General features: G+C 40.3%; 1 pseudogene; it reads left to right on the top strand.

The window, feature by feature from the left end:
* LOC119646343 overlaps positions 1-698 on the top strand; it is a 128349-nt pseudogene extending 127651 nt beyond the window's left edge.
* Positions 699-24555: the final 23857 nt, after the last annotated feature.

Here is a 24555-nt window from a genome sequence, read left to right as displayed (position 1 = left end):
TCAATCAATCAATCCATTCTTTGTTTACAAGCCGTTTAGTATAGACGTGTTACAGTAGTTTTGGCAACGGAAAAAGTCAAGTATCGTGCAGTGATTTAATTCTTATTCTTGGAATGTTTAAAAGCAAAGGAAATTTATTAACGAATGTTGAAAGTGTATAAGAACTCTTTGCCTTCAATTATTATAGTACAGTACAAAGATGGTTGCTGAATTTAGACGTGGTCGTACAAGCCTTGAAGACGATCCACGTCAAGGAAGTCCGAAAACAGTAACAACACCAGAAATTGTAGAAAAATGCAGGATATCTTATTGAAAAATCGTCGAGTGACTGAAATAAATGTAGTAGAATCTCTAGGCATCTCATTGGGCAGTGTAAGTAATATTTTGGCTGAGGTGCTGGGTTTCAGAAAGCTGTGTGTACAATGGGTGCCGCATTCGCTAACAACGGAACAAAACCACATTCGAATGCGACTTTCTCAGAGCGTTTTCAAAAAGATAAAGTGGATTTTGTCGGTCAATTCATCACTTTGGATGAGAGTAGGGTCTATCTACATAATCCTGAATCAAAACAAGAGGCAAAGAGCGGAATGAACCTGGTTCTTCAACTCCGAAGTCCAGACATCGGCCAACAAGGTGGTAGCATCAGTTTTTTGGGATGCAAAGGGAATCTTGTTTGTGGATTACTTACACACTGGTAAAACAAAAAATTCTGAATATTAATGTAATTTTTGATACCAGCTGAAGGAGAAAATTTGTGAAAAAAGGCCAGGTTTGCAGAAGAAAAAAGCTCTTTTTAATCAGGACAATGCACCGTGTCACAAGAACATTTTGACAATGGCTAAAATCCATGAATTCAAGTTCGAATTGTTGGAGCATCCACCGTATTCAACCCTAGCGACTTCCGTCTGTTTCCAGTTCTAAAAAATTCATGCGTGGAAAGCGTTTTTCATCAGATGATGATGTTATAACAACTTTGGAAGCGCATTTTTAAGCTCTTCCAGATTCTCACTTCAGGGATGGAATTCATAAATTGGAATCTCGTTGGGACAGATGTATTCATGTTCACGGACACTTCACTGAACAATAAAGTGTATTTGAACCCACAAAAATGTGTTTTTCTTATCGAACAGCAAAACTTATTGGACAACCTGGTAAATCAGGGTACTGTTCTTATCAGCATCCTAAGTTCTCCCTCCAGATCCTTTTCTGCAAAAGGTCCATCTCCAAAATGTAGGACTTGAAATGCCAGGGAGGGTGCAAACTTCGAGGTCGCGACCAACGGTTGTTAGCTTAGCCATCGCACACGTAAAACCTTGGTAGGTTGTTCTCAATTATTTGATTTAAGCTGCAGATGCCATTCGATAATACTTTGATCCGTTTCAAGTTGATATTTTAAATTTAAAACATTGTTTGGAGCTTACTACTTATCAGAGCATTCCTTGCTTCTCTTCTCATGCAAGCGTTTGCCAAACAAGGACCTGTTCGATGGTGCTCGACTATTTGGAATGAAAGATTTTATTTAGATAAATTCAATGCGGTACGAACAATGTGTCTCAAAAAATTTGGAATGTGGCGTCAGGCTAGAGGAGCTGCAGACTAATGGGGGCGGTTACAATTTGATTTGTCGTCTGGATTGTGAAATGTCTCAGCTTCTGAAAGAAAGGTTCAGTATCTCGGATATGTTACTTCTTTATCGCTTTAAAGGTAACTGCTATAATTTGCATCTTCTAGATTGTTTGCTTTCTTTGAAGCTGATTTTTAATTCAGATATGAGGGCTTTGTGTCAGCAGCCCCCATTCAACTTACAAATAAGAAGAAAAATTCGTAGAAGAATAAACGTGAAAAAAGCTGTTCCATTCAATACGCTTTTAAGGATAGCATTTACGGATTTCTGCACCGTTTTCAACTCAAAATCAAAACGAAGTCTCTTTGTTGAGTGCCCTCCATCCAGTCTACGCTTTTCTTCGTCTACGAAATATTCTTATTTATTCAGTCGCGTCATACGGCGGTGTACGATGGCAGAATAAGCAAACCTCTCGAATCAGAATAATTTCATTTGGACTTGTTGCACTGAATGGCACGTATTAAAATATATTCATTATTCGTGGGCTTGCTGCCGGAGAATGGCAAATTCCCGCCTTCACACACCATGTACCCTATAAATTCTTCAGGATAATTTTCTTAAGATATTTTCTTTATTCAGGTTCACGAACATAAGGGCTGACGACTGTTCAAAATCGGATGCTGTGCTAACAGACACTCGCCCTCCAGGGAAACATTAGATTCAATATTACAAGCATTTTCTTTTGAATGTTTACCGATGCTGAAAGTTTCCTTGAATTGTGGAGAAAATCTTGCTGGGAGTGAGGGAAGGGGGTGGTGAAATATGGGATTTTATTACGAATTCTGATTCGAATGAAGGTAAACATACAACTTATACACATGTAAATCGTGCCGTTAATGCGCGAGTAGGCATTCTCTTTCAGATGCAAATCCCTCTTTTGTCCTAACGTGTTCTCACTATAACACCCACACTCCAGGCAGGATTGCAGGATATGCTAGCCAAACACTATCAACTCATCCTCTTTCACCTCTGTGCTTTGCTGTCTCATTTCCAAATTCCAACCCGCAAAAACATTTTCGAGAGTCATAGTGCACTACGTCGAACCAGAAACCTAAATGACAGCGAAGCGACGAGAATGGATCACTTTCATTTAATTTAATAGGAGTCATTTTCAATCGCTTCAAATCTAGTGGGAGCTATCAATCAATTGATGCGAAAACTGTGGACTGCTGGCTGAAAGGACGGATGTGATGTGGATTAGCGAGATTTTGACCTTAATACTCGATTACTGCTGGGGAAACTTTTTCTACTATTATATTTTTGTCCCTGCAGTGTTGTGTATTGTTTCAAAATGAAAAGGATTAATTTACGATGAAACATTTTCAGATACTCTATAATTGGAATTACATTAATGAACCTGAACCCACACAGAGTTGGGTATTTACGAAAAATGAATGAAATTGAAGTATCTTTTTTTTCAGCATGAACAGGATCTGAGTTAATGTACTGGAATATTGTAATGAAGAGTCTCGTGATGGCTGATATTATCAGGCACAATAGGCCAGAAGTACAAAAATAGCGCTGGAAGTTCGTTGCTTAAGTTGGTATTAATAGCATCCTTCCTTCGAATATTGTTTACTTGAGCAGGTTCCTTCAGAGAGACTATTTGTTGAACAAAGTCGGAAACCTGAAACTAAACAAAATAATGAAGTTTATTAGAATATTTCCTTTTATTGGATAAAATTGCTTCCTTGGTTAAAATTATTTTGTTGAAAATTACATATACCGTACTTCGGAAACCAATGATGAATCTTCGTTAGTGTGCTCTCTTTTCCAGCACACTTCAACAAAACAATTCAAGCCAATAAAAGGAAATGCTTTCAACTTGTTTACTGTGTTTAACTTTAGGCTAACGAATAACCTCCAGACTGTAAAACAAGGGAGAGTGGTAACTGTGTGTTAAACATTTCCAGTAGCTTTGTTTTGACAAAAACCATTTGTACTGAGATCAATTTATTTTCCCCGCGAAAGCTGCGGTCATGAGGGCTAACTATGAAACGTAAACAAGTCGGGAAACCAGAAGCTAGACGTTTCAGATATAAACGGTTTTATGTTTCCCTGCGTGAGGAGCGATGAGTGCATGACAGTTCCGTAAAGTAAAGGTAAAGTCGAAGGAGGAACCTTAGATAAAACCAGACATTTTGGAAGCTCTATTGATGATGTGAACGAAGCGGGAACTGAAGCGAAGTTTGACGTCAAATATTACACCCAGGTCTTTGAAGGAGCTTAGTAGTGAAAGGGGTTGTCCGATGAGGAAATAGGAAAAGGACGTTGTGCATTTGTTGACATTCAGTGTTAGCTTGTTAAACGAACACCAACGGATTAAATTATCAAGGTTGAACTGTAAGAGAGCGCAGTTCAGAGGAGACGAGGCAGAGGCAAATAATTTAAGGTCGTCTGCGTAAAGCAAATACGGGCAGGTGAGGATGGCGACGAAGTGATTGATAAAAAACAGGAAGAGTAGCGGGCCAAGAATAGAGCCTTGGGGAACACCAGAATAAGGAGAGAAGGAACGCGATGAGTAACCATGAAAAGAAACTTTGCAGGAACGATATGAGAGATAGGAGGAAAGCCAGGAGATGACTGAAGGAGGGAAGTCTAGTAATGAAAGTTTAGAGCGGAGAATGTTATGGTCAACGGTATCAAATGCTTTGGAGAAATTGGTATAAATAGCCGTCACGAATTAAAGCAGATGAAAGGAAGCAGCGCCCCACAGATCCAGTCCCCAGTTTTATTGCGAAGAAAAGTTACCATCATATTTCCAAACCAAAGGATAATAATAATAATAATGGCGCAAGAATTCAATTGGATCAGAGCTTTGGAGTGTGTTAGAGCACTTCATTCAAGACCGTAACGGTGCACTACAGGATAGCCTGTAGGAGGCAATGTGGTTAGCATTGCGCTCGCCCATGATTATAACCCAAATTTGACTACCACTGCCAGCAGTGAGATTTGAACCGCGACCTTCCGTAAGACAGCCTTATGTTCTAACCACGCAGCTATCCGGACGCCAAAGGATACCCCAACGATAATAGAGGATCAACTTATAGTTGCCTGTCAAAAGATAGGAGGCTGGACGGAATACCGAACGTGACTTTGAATGTGATGACAAAAGCAAGACTGGAATGCTATCAACCCAGTGAAGAAATAATTACAGATATAAGGTTGCAGGGTAGTACCAAAAAATATTGTGTTATCAGCACGCTCGATATGACGAATGCTTTCAACTCAGTGCAGCAGCAGACGATATTGTAACCACCTGGAGGATGATGCTTGGCCATGTGAGACACCGGTTAAGCTGATCAGATCAGGGATTGGTTGGCATCATATGGATTAGAGCCGGGGGAAAACAAAACTTAGGCTGTACTGGTCAACACTCGCAAACTGGAAGAAATTCTACTTTGTGGTGAATTATCGGTCGACCTTCAGGGAAAACTTGAGGTTCGCAGGTGAGACAGCAGGGAAAGTTGAAGCTGCGTCAACTGGCACGATGTCCAATATTGGAGGATAGAAACCACCGCGGAGGCTGTTGCTACCCACAATATGTTCATCCATTTTGCTTGACAACGTCAGACGAGGCAGCATTTGTAGTCGCGAAAATGGTTTCCATTGATATTTTGGCTGAGAAAATGGAAAGATCATACAACTAGATAGTAAGCAGGGTCCATAATGCCGCAGATCGACGACGGCAAGAGAGAACGTGCACAATCATGCTGTGACAGGAGCGCAGATGTTTACATCGTTTTGAATATGACGATCCTTCTATCTGTCCTCAATGCCTAAATGAATACGAGGACTCGGAGTACATACTATTCGTCTATCCGAAATTTGCAAATGAGAGAAAATAGCTCGAACTTATCTAGATGAGACCCTTACAAGTGGAGATCATCATTCCGTAAATACTCGAATCCCAAGAAGTGCAGAATGCAGATAGTGGCGGCATAAGGTTGAAGGTTAGAGCAGACATTGAACCGGCTTTAATAGGCAAGTTGAACGCTTGGAAGGTTTTGTGCATTTGCTATTTAAGAGCTGTTTAAGGTTGTGTGTAAAGCAAAAGCTTATAAAAACCGGTTTTATATCTGTTTATGTGTCACACCTTATATCTCAGAAACGGTAACTTCTATTGATATGAAATTTGGTGGAAGGATGGCACCTGTAAATGTCACTACATGCAGTAAGTAAAACAGTTACACGTTGAATTTAAGGGGGTTCCTATACATTCAAAGGGGGAGGGGGTAAGATTTATGCATTTAGTTTTTTAGACTAATCGCTTTAGAGTGGTACTAACAGGAAAAGTCTTAGAATGCTGTGAATTTGCACTAAAAGGATAACTTCAACCCATTTTAACTTTGTTAGTAATGGCATCATCCCCCTCTCTTAAACTCAGCCCAAAAAGATACATCCCACTGCATATGTAGGCGTTCACAGTTTTTACCTTCCAACCGTTCTGACGGTTTCGTCCATGGGAGAGGCAACTCATGCTGCCTTACCTTTCTCCTGCAACAGCGTGACCGAATGTGGCGACAGGTGGTAATTGTTCTATTTACACAGTCTAACCATAAATACTGTCAGTAGCGTTGCCTAACAAGAAATTCTATCGTCCGGAGAACGGTAACAGTATTGAGAACTGGGTTGCCATACAGATTTCTAACGTTTGCCGCCCATGTACGAGGCATTTCTTGCATACTGGGCGTAGGGCTGAGACTAAAAACTTACAAAACATATACTGGGCAACTCCTTACTTGGTGATTGTCTCGGCGTCTCGGCGTTGAAGGATCGAAAAAGCTACTGCGTGCTTACAGCAAAAAATGCTTGTTCGCAGATGAAGCAATTTTCATGATTGAACAAAAATACGACAGGCAGATCGATCGGATATACGTTCGGTTATCATATGCCGCCAAAGACAGAGTTCCACGGGTTCCACGAGGCCACCATCCCAGGTCCGTGAGGATTCTAAGAAAGGTATCACTCCTAACAATTTCTTCACTGCTAGAGTCGAAACGGCCCCTAAAATTTTCGAAAAAGCCTTTCACGCTGGTTGGTTTTGTAAACATTGGATCTTCTTACAAGATTCTGGATTTTGAAAAATAAAAAAAAGTTTTGGGTTTGACCATCTGTTCATGAGTCATAGCGCTTCGAAATATTGAGTGAGTATGACTAAACTGTGTATATAATCGCAAACGCGGCATCAGAGCTAATTATATCATATTCAACTGATATCCACCTAAGTACGCATCACTTTGGTCCAACTGGAAGCAACTTACTTCCACTCTTCTAGTTCAAGAACTCCTCTTTTTGGTTTATTTATTAAAAAAAAATTAACCAACGGTTTCGTCCAGGAAAGAGGGAGACGGTAGGCAGCGTCTGATGGGTTGCCTCAGCCCTGGAAACTTCAGCCGAACGGTGAAGGAGAATGTTTCAGCCAGTACTAAAATTTTGCCTGCAGTGCGGCGCGCTGTTGTTGATGCCGCCGCTTCTGTCCCCATCGATTTTTAATCACCAGTTGCCACGACAACCTCGAGAAAGAACACGCCTCCTGATGATAGCCGGGATTGTATTGACGCGAATAATAAAGCGGTACTGGTCTATGACCCGCTGCACAGTCACATGCGCATATTGCAGAAAACGCTCGATGAATTTCTGTTGCATCAAAAGGCGGTAACATCTTGTACCAGCCCCTGCAGTTATCTCCTAGTAGCAGCGGATGATAAAGGGGCTCATATCCTTAGTACACTTAATCCACTGCGTACGCAAACCTGATATTATCATTTCTATTTCCGAATTGTCACACTCTCGTAGACGCTGGATTTTACCTAATACAGGCAATAAGTACTAAGCACTTATGTTCGTACGATCCTACCTACTTAGAAAATAAAGGGATCTGGTGGTGGTGGTCGATGGTAGGCTAATGGAAGATTCTATCGAGAACTGCCCACAACATAGAACATGTATGCAGAATTGTGTACTTCTGTACGTTTTGAATCATACTATGAGAGTCGTAGAACATCAAGGGAAACCATACGTGATTTAGGTACAATACCTGTAGTAGACAATATTATGGGAACTACAACCGCCCGCTCGAGACCCCAAATTTCTTTGATATCTTACGCCAGTGGTTATTGCTATTATGGGGGATAGCAACATCAATAATATACGTGGTACGACCCATCTTGTCAACTAACAACACGTCAGGCCTGTTGTGTGGTGTATGGCGATCACTTCGAACTTGCGGCTCCCAATGCATGTTGTAAGCAGCAATATGAAGTACTGCCTGCGGCTCATATCGGTGAACCATGTTCCTGCGATCATCCTATGCTTGTATACAAGGTTTTGGTGAATCACCTTACATACAGCATTACCCTTGCTCGTATATTGCGCCACAACAATGCAGCTATAAATGAGATGATCCAACGTCTTTAACATCGAACCACAAATTCAGAACTGGTCGTTCTCCTCCCGTTCTTTCATTGTGAGCTTTCTATAAGCTCGGGTGGCGATCACACCGTCCTGAATGACACACAGCAAGAAACTCTCCAGCGTGCAGCCGTCTGTTCGACAAATGCAAATCGACAAATGTTTTTCAGAGATAATTCACGTGTTTACCGTGCATTACCGTCGAATTCCGTTCATCGTTTCGTTCTTGGTTTGACTACACCCCACTCGAAGGATTGGAAGATCGACTCTGCAAGTTAAGTGGAATCAGCCCACAATCTGCCTTACAAACAGCCGCATGCAAGGAACTCGCCTGCTCTTTACTATAAATATAAGCGCGTAGCGAGTTGACTTGGCGGTGATGTTGTGCCGCAACATCAACCACGCCTCTATCTCCGATGCCATGAGGCAAGTTCATCCGCTCCACGGCGGAGTTTGGATGATGCATTTGGAATTTGGATATAACGGTATGCACTTTTTTCAATTCGGTTTTCATCCACGGTAATATTCCTAATGCGTATGCAAGTGAAGGGATAGTGAATACGGTTAATGCGTTAATTTTATTTTTCCTCGAGAGATGCGATTTCAGGACCAGTTTCACACTTTTCTGGAATTTGAACCGCATAGCATCCTTCAAATCATCAACCCGGGCATGAGTTCCTGCAGAATTCCTAGGTATTTATTGAATCATAGCTTAAATGTGGAGGTCACCAATGCTATGTCACATATGTCTCGTGATAACGTTTACGGATGGCTCGAATTCGACACTTGTCTAATCCAAATTCCATCCGGATATCAATCGTGATATTCGGTCAAGCATGTATATTATTCGCAACAGACGTCTGAGGTATTCGTCAGTACCAGCGTACAACTTGATGCCATTTAAGTACATCAAGTGTATCAGTTCGTACTTAGCACGTAGGTCTACTTTATGGGGGCTCAATGCCGTACAAAACCAAAGGGGCGAATCCACCCCAAAAATACCTTTCCGTTTACGGATGGGCTCTGAGGTGCTAGCTCCTTCAAATGAAAGCACATATCTCATGAAAGTAAGCTGACGAAATTAATTATACAAGCGGCACATTTCCAATTATTGCACCGTGTAAATATAGTTATGTTACAATTTTAAATGGATTAACCGACACAGGGGATAGCTAACTTCCAAATTGATGGGAATACTATCAAAAGCTAAATTCAACTCAAGCCTTGCCTTCACATACAGTGGAGGTGAACACGGGGGTCTTTTCGAGGTTTCAACCAAAAAAGAAATCGATCCACTAAAGCATATATTCGTCTATATTCGTTTGTCTAACCAAGTTGAGAATACACATTGAAGTAGTACCTGCTTTAACGGCAGTAAAATTTGTAGTAAATATATGACATTCCAGTAGCAGAATTTTACAGCAACATTGCGATAAACTTTATCGGTACATTTAGATTATAAGCCATTCACACAAAAGCCAAGATTTTAAGAATGACACCATGGCAGAAATGCCCAAACCAGCATCAAATGATACTTTATACCACCCCTGACATTATATTTCGCTAACTTCTGAGAGGCAGGTCTTCTTCCTTTTCTTCAGCCTTTGTCCCGTTCACAAGGGGGGTTGGCTTGCCGTAATCGCTTTCGCCACTTTATTTTACCAAATGCCTGATCTGGATGTAATTGCGAGGCTTTTAAATCCCCATTCAGCGTATTGCATCATCGTTGTTTTGACCGGCCTTTTGATCGTTTATCATCGACTTCGATGTTCAGACCAGTCTTGGCAGGTGAATTCTCGTTAGTGCAAATTACGTGACCATCCCATCGAAGATGCCTCTCTCGCAGGTTTTCCACGATCGATGCAATCCCATATCGATCGCGGATATCCTCATTTCGGGTGTTAAGTCCTTGAGTACTTTACGTAGGTACCTGTTGTGGAGACTTAATGCTACGGTCTTCTTAAGACACGGATTGATTTTGTGATCACAGTCAGAGCCTCGCTGTGAAAAGCAACAACGGTACCAGTCTATACCAAGTGCATGGCTTAGCATTCATGCTGGTGGATGCAAGACGTACCTACCGGACTAAGGAGTACGGCACCCGTGTTGAAACGCAACACCACGCCGAGGCTCGAAGGTCTCTTCTCGCTTGAGCATAACCACAACCCCCGTGAAGCTCTCACTAGGGGGCCAACCGCTAACATCCGAGCTGTACTCATATACAGCAGGAATTCTCCCGAAGTATATGAGTCCAGGAGCTATCCCGGTTCCCACGGTACCAGTATACCCCTTGTAAGGTTTCGTGGCCGAAGCCACTTCAGATGAGTCTCCGTGCAGACTCGGGTCTGATCGCCCTAATTAACCCTTGGAGCATTCGCCTACTGCATCGCGGCCAGCAAGCCAATGCGATATAGCGTTTACCGGTGCCACCACGTGGAGGTTCTCCTCGGCTACTTGGTTTTGGTTCAGCCGACAGGGTTGCCGCCCCATCTTCCTCCCCGCCACCGCTGAGCACCTCATTTCGGGTGTGATCAAAACGTGTCACGCCACTAGTCCAAAGTAACATCTTCGTCTCCACTACCGCAAGACGCCGTTCATTGTCTTTTATAGTCGGTCAACCCACAGAACCATAGATAGCGACAGGGTGGCGACATTATAGTAAATTTTAGATTTGAGTCCTTCGTTGATAAGTCGGTCACAAAAAAATACCAGTTATGGAACGCCACTTCATCCAGATTGCGTTAATGCGTGAAGCAATTTAATAACGGAGACCTCCATTGGCTGATAGCATTGAACTCAGTTTTATTCAGATTCAATCTGAGACCGTGTTGCATGAGGCGGTCATTCCATTTTCGGACAAGTTGCGCGAAATCAGTTTTGCTATGAGACGCCAGGAAAATATCATCCGCATAAAACAGTAAATGGGACGCCGCACTTTGGGTGTACCGGTGGACGGTGTCCATAACGAGAATAAAGAGGAGTGGTGCGAGGGCGCTTCCTTGATCGGCACCAAAACGAGTTTTTCTGGCACTAAGTGTTGTCGTAAAGCATACCAGAGGAGTTCCTGTGACACACGGTCAAACGCTTTCTTTAGATCCAGAAGTGCAATGTAAATAGCGCGATGCTTCTCACGGTGTTCCTCTCAGAGGCAGCTGTTAAAGCCATCAAATACCATTTGGAAAGGACTTTTGGAAGGAAGCGGGCGGAGTTACTAAAAACAAGAAATTAGCTATGTTTGAAATGTTGAAAGCCGTTCTTCCCATGATGTTGTTAAAAACTTTAGTAACAAATAATATGCCAAGATGTGATAGAATGAATTATGCTTGAAGGCTCCTCTCTGCTTCATAATTATGAAAAACCATCCTTAGAGATCGACGGCGCTTTAACTTTCATAGTAGAGTTTAGGATCATGAGGGAGGAGTACATATGATATGTATGCAATGATTATTTGGAAATTTACTAATTAAATTCAATAATAAGGCAAGCAATTCCTTTAACGCAATTAGGATATTTTGTATAAAGGAAAACAGCACCTCTAATTTCTAGAATTTTAACTTAATTACGTCTATTACAGGTTAAGACCCAGTCTCCTCCAGTCCACTTTTGGTAAACGTTAGAGGTTTAACTTCGGAGTTCGCTAATGTGTTAATGGCCGCCCATGCCCTCCGAATAAATCAAGTTAATATGAATAGTGAGTTTCCACTTTCCCACTCCATTACAGTAAATAAGCTCCAATATCCGCATCACTCTCACAGAACAAACACAGGAAATTGCATCCATGTGTCGTCTATTCCTTAGAACAAACACACTATTTAAGTCTCGACCTGACCCATCATCACGAGAGGCATTGCAGGCACTTCCTTAGAATGAGCAAAGCATTCTTACCGCAAACACATACTCAACGACACAAACCCATGAGTGGAAGAGTTTTCAAAGTTTCTCCGCTCGAACTTGTGATTAAATACGGCACTAGCTCCTTAGAAACTGTGCACATCCTTATTGCATTAGTCAGCCAGATCCTAGCCTTACCTATTATCCTTCTCGGCAACGCAGATTGGTTGACTCGCAGATGTTGGCTGCTACGTATTCAGGAGCTCCCGAAGCCGTAAATTATTGATCAGTCAGGTAATTGATTAAAGGTGTTGTTCGGCAAAGATGCATGTAGCGCCTCGGGGATGTGCCACTTCCAGAATACATAATGATTTCCTGTGATAGTCGTGGTCCTGTTCTTCCCAAGGTTCTCCTTACACACAATTCTGCCTGATTGGCGCATATATGTGTCGACTTCGTGTTATGTTAACTTTGAATTATTTAGTTATTGAAGAGAATTTGATTGAGAATTTGCTTTGATAAATTTCAAAGACATCGAATGCTTGCTTAGCAGGTAATGAGGAGTTAGAAGGTAATGTCTCAGTTCGTTCGAAATATAAATATATTAGATTATGCGGGTACCGTCTAGATGGAGACAGGTCAATTTCGAGAATATTCACCATTCCATTAAATGTTATGCAGCCAATGTGGGTAACCTTTCCGGAAATGTGAAATTTTGATTAAATCAACCTTTGAGCGAATAACATAATTCTAGTCCTGATTCCATATGCTTTCAAAATTTAGTTTCAAGGATTTGAACAGGACTACCTTCACCAGTGTTGGCTTAATTGGTGATCTTGTATGCAGGTAATTGACTTGCCCAATACCAAATGTTTAATAATCTGTATACATAAAGATGAAAGATTTACAGCGATAATGCCTGAAGTATTGATATGAAGATTGAAAGTGTGACCAATAACATTTTATAATTAACTGTATAGAAGCGTTGATACCCAATGAGCTTGGAATTAGGGATGCACTAAAAGTTTCCCCGCCAGTCTATCGTCTTGTGCTGGGTTATTATCAATTTCCATTGTTTGTTCGCAGTATTTTCCTTTTCTTATCACATACTTTTCTGGCCCCGCAATATTCAAAATTAGCGCCCTTCCAATATGTATTTGAAATAGCTTTATTTCGAGATTTTCAGCCAAAACATTCGTACCCAACGCTTGCAACCTTAAATCCAGTCTTAAGGGCGGAACTAAAAAGGTCTAGGATGCGACTAGCATGACCTGGAGGGCAACTGCTCATGTGGTGCTAGCGCGGTTCGCTGCAGAGGTAAAAGCTAATCTAGTCCGAATTAACCGGTAATACCGGAACAAGGACCCATATTCATGGCATCTTATCGGGCACCACTCCCATCTGGGTTCGCGATGGAATTCGACTTTGGATTCTTGGTCAAGGGCGAGGCAATGGCTTTGTATGGATTCAGTATTTCGGAATAACGTGTTTTAGCGTTTACCTTTCGCTGAATGAGATGGTGCTGAACTTTTTACGCGGGCTTGATGCTCTGAAGGAAGCTGCTTTATATATGAAGAAGCGAATATTGATAGAAGGTGACCTTAATACCAGGTCGCTTGAATGGGACATCCCTCACCCGCACCTCGGCAAAACGAATTCTGAAAATGGCAGCGAGAACCGGGCTCGTAGTGTTAAACACGGGATCCATGCCAACGTTTCGGTGGCCAGGTTGCAAAGGAAACATCCTTGATGTAACTTTTGCTTTGCAATCTTTGGCACCGTCGGTGGACAGGTGATGAATTTTAGAAGACTTCTCGGCGGCTAACCACAAATGATTTAATGCTATTTGTCGATGTGCACCATCCCGGCGTTGCCCCTGCCCGCGGAACGTCACGGGAATGAACACGGGGATATTCCGCGGAATAGATGGAGTAGCGCTGAAGGGTACCTCCGGGAGCGGCAGTGTTGCAGCTGACATTATCATAAAATCAGTGATAAACTTGATAACGACTGCCTGTGAAGCTCTCATTTCCCAGCCACGGGAATTCTGTATTGGTGGACGTAGAAATTGCCGAAATACGGAAGGAGTATAATATGTACAACGATTATATGCCCGCGAGGAGGTATACACCACAAAAGCGAAGTACGGTGAGACTCTGCAATGCGATAAATAAAAGCAAACCTCGCAGTTGAGATGGGGATTCGTGGGGACTTCAATTTGTCACCCGGAAAATCGGAACTCTGACAACTTTTTTTGTCAAATGAGTCAAGAGGCAGTTAGACTGTGCAGTTCATCGGCAACTTACATCCGTTGCGTATTCGAAAGCATGGTGAGATTGATTATCTCCTTAAGTGCACATGGCAGTTTTCAGTCTTCGCTGCAAAAGATTGGGAAGACATGATCCTCCGATCAGATGATGCCAAACACACCTTTTCCTCTTGTAAAAGGTGGGATCGCTTTCATCAACCACTTTATGCAGACACAGGGGAACTGTCTTCAGACAACAGCGTTGCAGAAGCATGGTGAGAAGCACTGGCAGATGAAGTTTTGTTGTGCATTATGCTCGAGTTACTCTTGTTGCGAAGAAGATTAAGTTCGACTGGTGGAGAGACAGGATGCCGTTGGTGAAAGTAATCTCTTGACCTGGGTCCCTAAGCCCGCAGGGCTAGTCCAAAGTAATGTGCCAAACGGTTCTAGGTTAGTTCACTGATGACGGGAAGATATTTGATTTGTGGTATAATGGCGTGCCATTGCGGGAGTTCAATACTCTGTGCATAATTTTATTCACCGACACTACTTGGAAAAAACCCTAAATCTGCGAATAATAATATGGTACTACAGCTCAGCTCTCTAACCACTTGAGCCGTCCTAACATATACGTTGGAAAAGTGATTATGGTCATTTTACCATTGCAAAGTTATATACATTTCAGTGCTCATGCACGTGAAAGTCCTGGAGGTGTAACGTGTACCTGTAGTGGAGGCATAATCCCACGCTTCTCTTCAAAGACGGATTGATTTAGGGACCACAATCGGAGCCCCGCCATGACTAGCATTGTGCTCCTAGTTTATACTGAGTGCAGGCTCACAGGTTCAAAGGATAACCTTCGGAGTGGTAAGAGCCACTTTAGATGGGTTCCTTGCAGATCCGGGTCTGATGTCTCTCTCCGAGTATGTGGAGACGACAAATGCCCGTGCATAGTTGAATTTATTTTGCCTAAGCAAATTGGACTTTGCATACAGATGCGGCTTCAGATTAATTGGCTGTTCGAGAAAAGGAACGTTAGGTTTCGGGCGTTCAGTTAACTGTCTCATCGTGGGATGGGAAGAAAGTTTTTGAATTGGGACAACGGACAATTTGGTGGTTTGGAAAGAGGTAGACGTTGAGGGTGGACCGATTGCAGACGAAAAGTGAAAAGATATTTTTTTTTTGGAAAAAGTGCTAACGAAAGGCATTTTTCCTACTTTCGACTGGCATGCGGGATGTTTTCCTCATTTAATATTAAAATGGGGGAGGCAAAGGCATTGAGATTGCAGCGAAAAAGTCTGATAGTGAAATATTCTAAAGATTATAATATGAACTTCCTTAACAGGCCTGGAATGTTGAATGTGTTCCGCGTGTCTCTTTTTATTAGCCGATCTGAAAATCTGGTAATTTGAGGTAATGAGGGCTAGCCTTCCTCTTAACTCTCTCGTGCTACTGCTAGGGATGTCTGAATATATAGTGACGTTAAAGACGGGAGTAAACTTCAAGAATCAGCTGAGATCGAGCTAGGAATGAGATCGCACGTGCAGCTCGCTATGAATTTTCCTCCCTCGGTTGCGGCTCTAGATCCCAAAGACCGGTCACTCCTACTAAATACAGTTTCGGGAACTGCATTTCTGCTCAATCGATTATTGAATTGATTTTCAGAAAACCATGCATTTGATAAATCATCGATTTTTTTCGGAGAACGTATTGCAACCTTTTCCTATTAATAAGATGAAACTCCAGTTCTATAGTTCAGAGCAGATTTTCCCTGCCGTAAATGTTGCAATCAACTTTGTGCCCTCAACGCGAATCTAAGGGCTTCAGCAATTTTTTTTAATAGTTTTACTACAAACTTTCAGAAATTCTTATTCTTATAAATTCATATTCTTATCCTTATTCAACCATGGTTCGAAGTTACCACAGGTAGTCACCACTGCAGGTTTATTTGGTAGGCTTTATGTTTTTCGGTATTAAAGAGTATCTAACCTAGCTACATCTTTATCAGGGATGGTTCATTATCGCTTTCGTGAACAGCCTGCTATGTTATCATTTTGAGCACGAAGTTTCCCTACTTTATTACTACATCCATGGCGCAGCACAAAACCATAGTCCTCGCTAAAGTGGGAAGACATTTTCACGTTTCATTAGTGATCTGACAATGGGAAGAATCTTCGAGCTGTGCGTCAGATCCGAGTAATCGATTTTTTGGTATAAACTGTATCTAGATTTAGGGTAGAATATTTGGACAAATCGATTTTTCGAAATTCGGTATTATTCGGAAGTTACAGGTAAAGTATATCAGGTCTATGTCGACTATCATAATGAAGTGCAAATTTACTGGTCCGAACAACGTTCGAATGACCGCCAAAAGAGCAAAGCCCAGGCTTTGCATGCGTGTTTTGAAGAAATCCTAGATCTATGGAATAGGTATAGCAGATAAGAGGTCAGTGAAAATTTTATGGTTAATAATCACATTCTAATTTTTAAATGTGAATGTTGAAAAGTCTTCTTCACATTTAAAGTGAAACAGAAAATTACTCAACCCAAAAATCCGAAAAAATCTGGAAGGTGCGCTTAGATGAAATCTAGGCCTCAAAATATATCCCACTCCGATATCTGCTCAAATAAGCTTATTAATAGTATATTGCCAACTTTTAGAAATTGACTGACAAACCCCCCCTAAAGTTCATCCTAGGAGTACTTAATTTTGCATTGGCATAGAACAGTTCCATGAAAATCCGACTATAAGTGTCAAAGTTATAGCAGTTCAAACTTATCAATTTCGCGCGAATTTACCATATCCTAAGCTAAGCTAAATAAGATACTGACATAATAATTCACGAGAATAATTGACATTCGAGTTAAATATGAAAATTCCATTCATGAAGAATCTACTTCTCCCCAGTTCTTTTTTGGGTAAACACAAAACCTAATTTAATTCAGTTCAATGTCTGTCTGTCCGTCTGCCCGTCTGTCCATCTGTCCGTCTGTCTGTCACACCCAATTTACTCAAAAACGGCTGAACCGATTGTTACGAAATTGGCGAATGGCGCCATCTTGTGTTTCACAGAATATGGTTCAATTAGTACTTTTCGAAACTGGTATTCTTTCTGATATTGGGTAAAACATAGGGGAGATAGGGCACAAAATGTGTGCCCAAAAATTGAAACCGGTCTCGTTCTCAGGACCTATCCAACCAAAAAATCTGAACAAAAATCACAGTGATACAACTAAATGAAATCTAGGCCTCAAAATGCATCCCATTCCGATATCTGCATAATAGTATATTACCATGTTAATAATAGTATATTACTATGTTTTAGAAATTTACCTAAAAACACCCTTAGTTCATCCCAAGAGTACGAAATGACATCATCAAAGACGATAATATAGGACATAATCCTAAAAAGTTTGAAGACAATCCGACTATTATTAACAAAGTTACACAAGGTGAAAGTTACGCATTTTAGGTAAATTTATGGCACCCAAGACATGTATGACGTCATCATCATATAAAGTGAACTTATATGAACGGCAAGGTCGATGGAATCGTTTTAGTTTCCCTTTTTTGACTTTTTTTGTTATTTGCATTTCGGTATTAATTACTCCAGGTAGACATGTGAATGTGCATACTAATAAAGCTTGCGGGTAGTAACCAATATAATAGACATGTGTGTTTTGGCTGCCAGTGGTTTTTAATTTACGTACGTAGCATATATATGTATGTGTGGAAATGCGTGAAGATGCGGTATATCAGCTTAAATACGCACATATACATATATGCGTGTATAGGGCATACTCGTATAAAGATTTTGTAGCAGTCGCGCTAGTTATGGGTTATACACTAACCCTTCTTAAAAAAAACAAAAGTTTTAAATTTTAATAATTTATTCGGGCAGCGTTCCTGCCAAAATCGCGATTACAACTCATTTGTTAATTTCTATTTCTCACTCAATGTATAAAACATTTGATTTGCTTAATATGATATGCTTACTTCGAAAATGCACATCCGGCATGTGCTAGAAAGATATCTGATACAATGAACTTGCCGGAAAAATGTATTTTATTACAAATTTGTGAAAAGTGCAATTTGGAATAAATTTATGTTTACTTAAGGTGAAAATATAGATTGTATGTAAATGTAGGATTTTAATGGTTGTTATGGGGACATAACTTCTCCCCCCTTGGATTCTAGCGATGGCCAGATAAACCGCGTCCTAGTGGTTGAGCTGGCAGGAGCTATGGGTTTAACATCTCGTCGATTGATAAGCTTTGCGCTGAATCTCCGAAGTGTTGATGTATAAAATATGATGTTAACGATGATAAGGATGGAGATGATGGTAAGTAGTGTGTAGATGTCCTTTTGTTCTATCGGTATTGGCAGGATTTCGTTGGGTTGTCTCTTCACGAACTGGTATTTTTGAAGCTCTTTGAATTTAATATCGGGTCCTTTGAGTGAAGTTATATTTATTTTATTTAGAGTTGTGGGATATATATTTATTTCGTTCCAATGAAATAATGTCTTGGAGCTGTAGATCACATTGTTGATTGTGATTTCGCAATCCTTGAATTGGATGAGTAAAGTTCCATTTAGCACCAAGCTATCAGGTCCACAAGTGGTGTTAATCGTTGTTGCTGGGGTGTTAATCAGAACTATGTGGTTTGGTTCTGGCTGGAAAATTTCCATTTCGTTCTCCCAATTATAGAATTCGCAATGGGCTGGTTTGTTGTTCAGCAGGTTTCCGATGCATCTCGAATCGGTCGAGTCCTGGAGATCAGCTGTTTGGGGACAATAGTATGTACCCTCGATGTTTTCGCATCCGCTGTCGACGTTTTGGATATGTTTGGGGTTCAATAGGAGGTAGGGTTTGGCGGAGATGATCTTATTGTTTTCAAGCGGTAAAGGGATAATGTGGAAGATTGTGAAGGACTCATTATGAAGGACCGGGATTTGGATATTAAAGATTATATTTGTTCCATTTGCATAAGCCTGGAGCTTCAATAATTCGTACATTTGCTCATTAGATGTTATATTTAGGGATTGGGTTTCGAACATTAGTTGTATTTCGGATAGCTCGTTAGGATCTAATATCATTTTAGATATTATGTTCAGTTTAGCCAAAATAATTGCTTCCGATATTCCGGTCAAATGATCGTTAAGAAGGTCAATATTGAAGTTAATTTGGTTTAGGAATTGGCTATATTTCCAATTGGTATTGTCTTGTTTAATTTTGTTTTGTGCCGTTTCTTGAATGTATTTAAGGTAGCTGGTAATGGTTGTCTGTTGATGATTAATATGATTTGTGATATTTTCAAACCGTTTGATCATTTGTTGATTTAGTTGTGTTTGTTGATTTATTTGTTTGTTTATTACGTTTTCGTTATTTAGTATTTGATTAATTTTGGAATTAATTCTAATTGCATCATTTGCATCTAAGTTTCCGGTTATTGTTTTTATTATGGTGCCTAATCCGTTTATAAGCCCTCTCCTATTTCTAGTCTTAGGCATTAACGATATTAGTTTATTGTTTGTTTCTTTAAGTTTGGTTTTCGTTATTTCCAAAGTACTACTAATTTCTTCATTTGTCCCGAGTGTGTCAAGTGTCTTTTGTATTTTCTGGATATTGTCAGCGTATTTGTCAAGTTGCACGATATGTACCAATTCGTTATAAGATGTTATAAGTCTAGCGTCTCCAAGTCGTATAGGTAATAACCCGTTCTTATTCGAGAGGTCCTGAACCTTCATTCTCTGCCCGTATGTTAGTATTATTTGTCTGGAATTTACGTTTCTTTTTTAGTTTAGCTTTATGTATTTTTTGGTTTTTATCTGTAATTATTGTTACTAGGTTATTTTGTTTTACTTTATGTTTACTAAATCTACGATTTAACTTATTTCTCCTACACTCTTTTCTATATACTGTCGAATTTTCATTATATGTTTCTGGATTTTCCCTATTTTGGTTTAGCTTTTCTATTCTTTTGTTTGAATTTCTTTCGAGTAGTGCTTTTATCTCTGGGTATAATTTGGATTGGAAATCTTTCAGTTTTTCTAAATATTCGTAGTTATTTGTGTGCTCGATAGTGTTATTAAACTTATATGTCCTTCCGTAGAAGAGTTCGAACGGTGTGAGTTTGGTAGCCGAATGTATTGAGTTGTTATACGTTATGATAATTTCGTTCAGGATATCTTCTGGATCTTTCTCTTTATTTTTATTATATATTATCCGGTAGGTTTCTGTGATTGTAGAATTGAGCCTTTCAACTGGAGCGTTGCTGCTCGTTTGTTGGTATGAAGTTATATGGTGGTGGATGTCGTATTGCCTGCAGAAATCCTTGAATAGGGTAGATGTAAACTCAGTACCCTGATCGGTAACTACTGTTACTATATTTTTTGGAATGCCGTGAAGGCTAATGAAGTGTTTTAATGCCTTTATTATTGATAAACTATTTCGAGCCATGAGACGGTACGCTGCAGCAAATTTAGAGAATTTATCAATGATCGAAAGTACGTACTGTTTATTTATTGTGTATATATCTATGTGTATGACGTCGAGAGGTTTATCTGGTATTATAGGAGTCTGAAACTTTGGTTTCTGGGGGTTTCGGTCGTACTTTAGTGTTTGGCATGTTTCACAATTATTAATAATTTGGGTAATTTTAGTTTTTAGAAATGGAAAATAGTAATCTCTTTTGAGGTGTGCCACAGTCTCGTTTTTGCCCCGATGGTTATTGTTTATGTGGTACTTATTGATCAAAGCATCTTGTTCATTCGACTCTTTAATTTCCTTTAAGATTTCTGTGCATCTAATCAACTTGAAGGTGCCCGATTGGGAGAAGTGTTTTGTATACACTTCCTGTAAAATTTTGAATATATCGTCTGTAGTGAAGACAGCTGTAAGACGGTTAGGAGGAACAAATTTTTTAAAGATTTCTATTAAGTTCGCTTCTGAATAATCTTGCATTTTGATAATTCGTCTTTGCTTGTTCTTAAAAGGCATTTCAAGGGATGTTTGTGGTCTATTTGCAGATTTCTCTAAGATAATTTGGAGTGAAAATTCATTCAAGGGTCGTTCGGAAATGGGAATACCTGTATTCATATCCTCATCGGCTGAATGTACTGTTGAACCTCTTGTAGTGTGTGTGGAAGGATTTGGGTCTATTGGACTATTTTCGCTGACATTAACATCGGCTCTGATCTTAGTTTTCTTACCCCTATTCTCACCGATTTTAATTCTACTCAAGGCGTCGGCGTTACTGTTTTGACTGCCTTTTTTATATACCACTTCATAGTCGAATTCCTCTAATTTTAGTCTCCAACGAACAAGTCTGGAGTTGGGATCTTTAAGACTTAGCATCCAAGTTAGAGGTTTGTGGTCTGTGACGATTTTGAATCGTCGCCCGAACAAATAAGGACGGAAGTATTTGGTGGCCCATACGATGGCCAAAAGCTCCTTTTCAATAGTGGAGTAATTAACTTCCGAATCGGAGAGTGTTCTGCTTGCGTAGCAGACAGGCAAATCGTTACCTATAGGACCTTGTGATAGAATCGCACCAATTGCGAAATTACTCGCATCCGTTGTTAGAACAAACGGTTTTTCAAAGTCCGGGTGTTGGAGGATTGGCTCGTTTATGAGTATGTCTTTACATGTGTTGAAAGATTTAATATAACGGTCGTTGAATTCGATGGTTCGTCCTTTCTTAAGGCATTCAGTCAATGGTTTGGTAAGATTAGCGAACCCTCTTATAAACTTCCGATAATAACCAAGGAGACCCAGGAAAGATTTTATCTCTTTAGAAGTTTTCGGTAAAGGGAATTCTTTAATTGCTTGGACCTTATCTGGATTAGGTTTTATCCCTTCAGTTGTTATAATGTGTCCAAGGAAAGCAATTTCTTTCTTGAGAAATTCCGATTTATCTGGTTGCACCTTTAGATTGGCCTCGCGCAACCTCTGGAATACCTTCTTCAGATTCTCTATATGTTCCTGTAGGGAAGTTGAGTAGATGATAATATCATCCAAATAGACTAGGCAGATCGTTCCTTGCAGGTCCTTAAGTACGTTGTCCATGACCCTCTGGAAGGTCGAAGGGGCGTTCTTAAGTCCGAAAGGCATTCGCAAGTACTCATAATGACCGCCTTCTACAGTGAATGCCGTTTTTTGTACATCCCGGGGATCCATTTCAATTTGATGGAAACCACTAGCCAAATCTAGGGTTGAAAAGTACATTGATTTCCCAAGTTTGTCTAGAATGTCGTTGATGTTCGGTATTGGATATCTGTCCGTGATTGTCTTCTCATTAAGCTTTCTATAATCAATCACCAACCTCCATTTCCTTTTCCCGCTGGCGTCCAACTTTTTCGGGACAATCCACACAGGAGCACTCCAAGGAGAGTAGCTAGGACGAATCACTCCTTGTTTTAACATATCAATGATTTGTTTTCGGACTTCCTCTTTGTGCACAAAAGGGTATCTGTAGGACTTGGTATATATAGGTAGATTATCAGTGGTTTTAATCTGATGCTTTATTTGATTAGTAAAGCTCAAATCTTGGCCTTCTTTGAAGAAAATATCACTGAATTCGTGATAGATTTTGAACAGTTCTTTTCTTTCCTCGTCATTAAGATGTGAGGTTCGAAGAGTTTGGTTCTCACCGTATGGTAAATGTTCACCATGTGGATGGGATTCATCATAACTGATCTTGAAGTTGTTAATTTGGATATAGTTGCTAGAAATATTTTCGGCTTTCAGTGGGTGCTCAAGGAAAAGAGTTTTTTCATCTCTTGCCGAATTCGTTACTTCGATTAGAGCATACCAATTATGAGCGGTATAAATCCCTTCTGAAATCATAAGGTCTGGGGTTACTTCAATAGTCCTAATGTAAATATCTCCGTTTTCTATATCGACGGGTAATTGAACAACTCTTTTCGACTCTGGAGGTATTGTATATTTTTTTGACATGAAACAGGGTTTAAAATAGATTGGAAGGGTAGTGTTTTGGGTTATAAGGGTTTTGTTGGCAATGTCAACCTTGGCACATAGATTACTGAGAGCATCTATTCCCAATAATCCATCAAAGTATCCGTGGAATCGGAAAATGAGGAAGCGAGTAGAACCCTCTTGTTTGAATTCTACAAAATTTGGAAGTGTTATCTCCTTATTCAGTTCATGTTCCGAGAGAACAGTTGTTATAGAAACTGGTGGTATTTTTCGAACGTCTTCAGGGCGAACGTATTCTGGGTTAATGAAATATGAGGATGAACCGGTGTCTATAAGGAATTTTAATGAGCGTCCAAATGGTGAGGAAATTTGAATATATGGTAGGAGATGGCCATGTTTATTTACATCTAAGTACCCAATTGGTTTTTCGAGGCACTGTACTGAAAATTTTCATCGTCAATTACTTCCTCTATAGGGTTATTATTTTCATGATCAAGAACAGGGTCATAACAGTAAACATTATCCTGACTTGGGTAATATTCATTGACTTCAAAGGGGTAGCTACTCTGATCGTTATTGGTAATGTTTCCGTCCTCAGTCGAATCTGTTGGAAAGTTTTCAACAACATTAAACAGTTCCTTACTCGTGAATTTCGGCGGTTCACTTGATCGGAAATAACTGTTTTGTGGTTGTATGTTCTGTGGTTGACCTCTGTGTACATTACCAGAACCAATTTCCATTGGCTCAGGTCTTGGAGTCGGTCTATTAAATTGGTTGTTGAAATGCGTTGGTCTTTGTTGAGGATTTGGAAAGTAGTTTTGTGATTGGATAGGTCTTGTGGAATGATTTTGGAATTGGACGGGTCTTATGAAATTGGGATTATTATTTATCCCTGCGAACGGTGGAAATTGAGGTCTTGATTGGAAAGGGTTTGTTTGAGGAAACCTTAGTGGTTGCATTGGCCTATAAGGAGGATTTTGCACGGGTATTGGGTTTCTAAGGTGGGATACATGTTGAGGAAATTTGAACGTGTTTTGGACATTAGGAAACTGCGACAATTGTTTCGGAGGCTCACTAGTTTTGAATTGTAGTCTTCCGGCACTGGATTTAGAGTAAAAGATGTTTTGTTCTTTTACACAACAGGCGTATGCTGCTGCTAGAGATTCGGGTTTCATGGCACGAACCGTAGAACCAAGTGGTTCTCTCAAGCCGGAAAGGAAGGTGTTAAGGCACATTTCTGCGTATAATGATTTTTTCGCACTGCGTACATTATTGTCAATTTCGTGTATGTTTATGTGGTTGTTCATACTGGAGAGTAATTCTACAATTTCTCCATAGAACTTTTCCACTGAATTGTTGTTTTGTCGGGTCTCATGTAGGTCTCTTATGAGGGAGGTTTCATTCCTTTTATCTGCGTAATGCAGAGTAAGGTTTTCTTTTATTGAGTCCCAAATCAATGGAGTACCGTACATATTTAGGACCTCATTAGCGGGCCCCAC

Source organism: Hermetia illucens, chromosome 1 (assembly GCF_905115235.1).
Source record: "Hermetia illucens chromosome 1, iHerIll2.2.curated.20191125, whole genome shotgun sequence".
Classification (NCBI taxonomy): domain Eukaryota; kingdom Metazoa; phylum Arthropoda; class Insecta; order Diptera; family Stratiomyidae; genus Hermetia; species Hermetia illucens.
The sequence above is the reverse complement of the archived record's forward strand: the minus strand, read 5'-3'. Positions and strand labels throughout refer to the sequence as shown.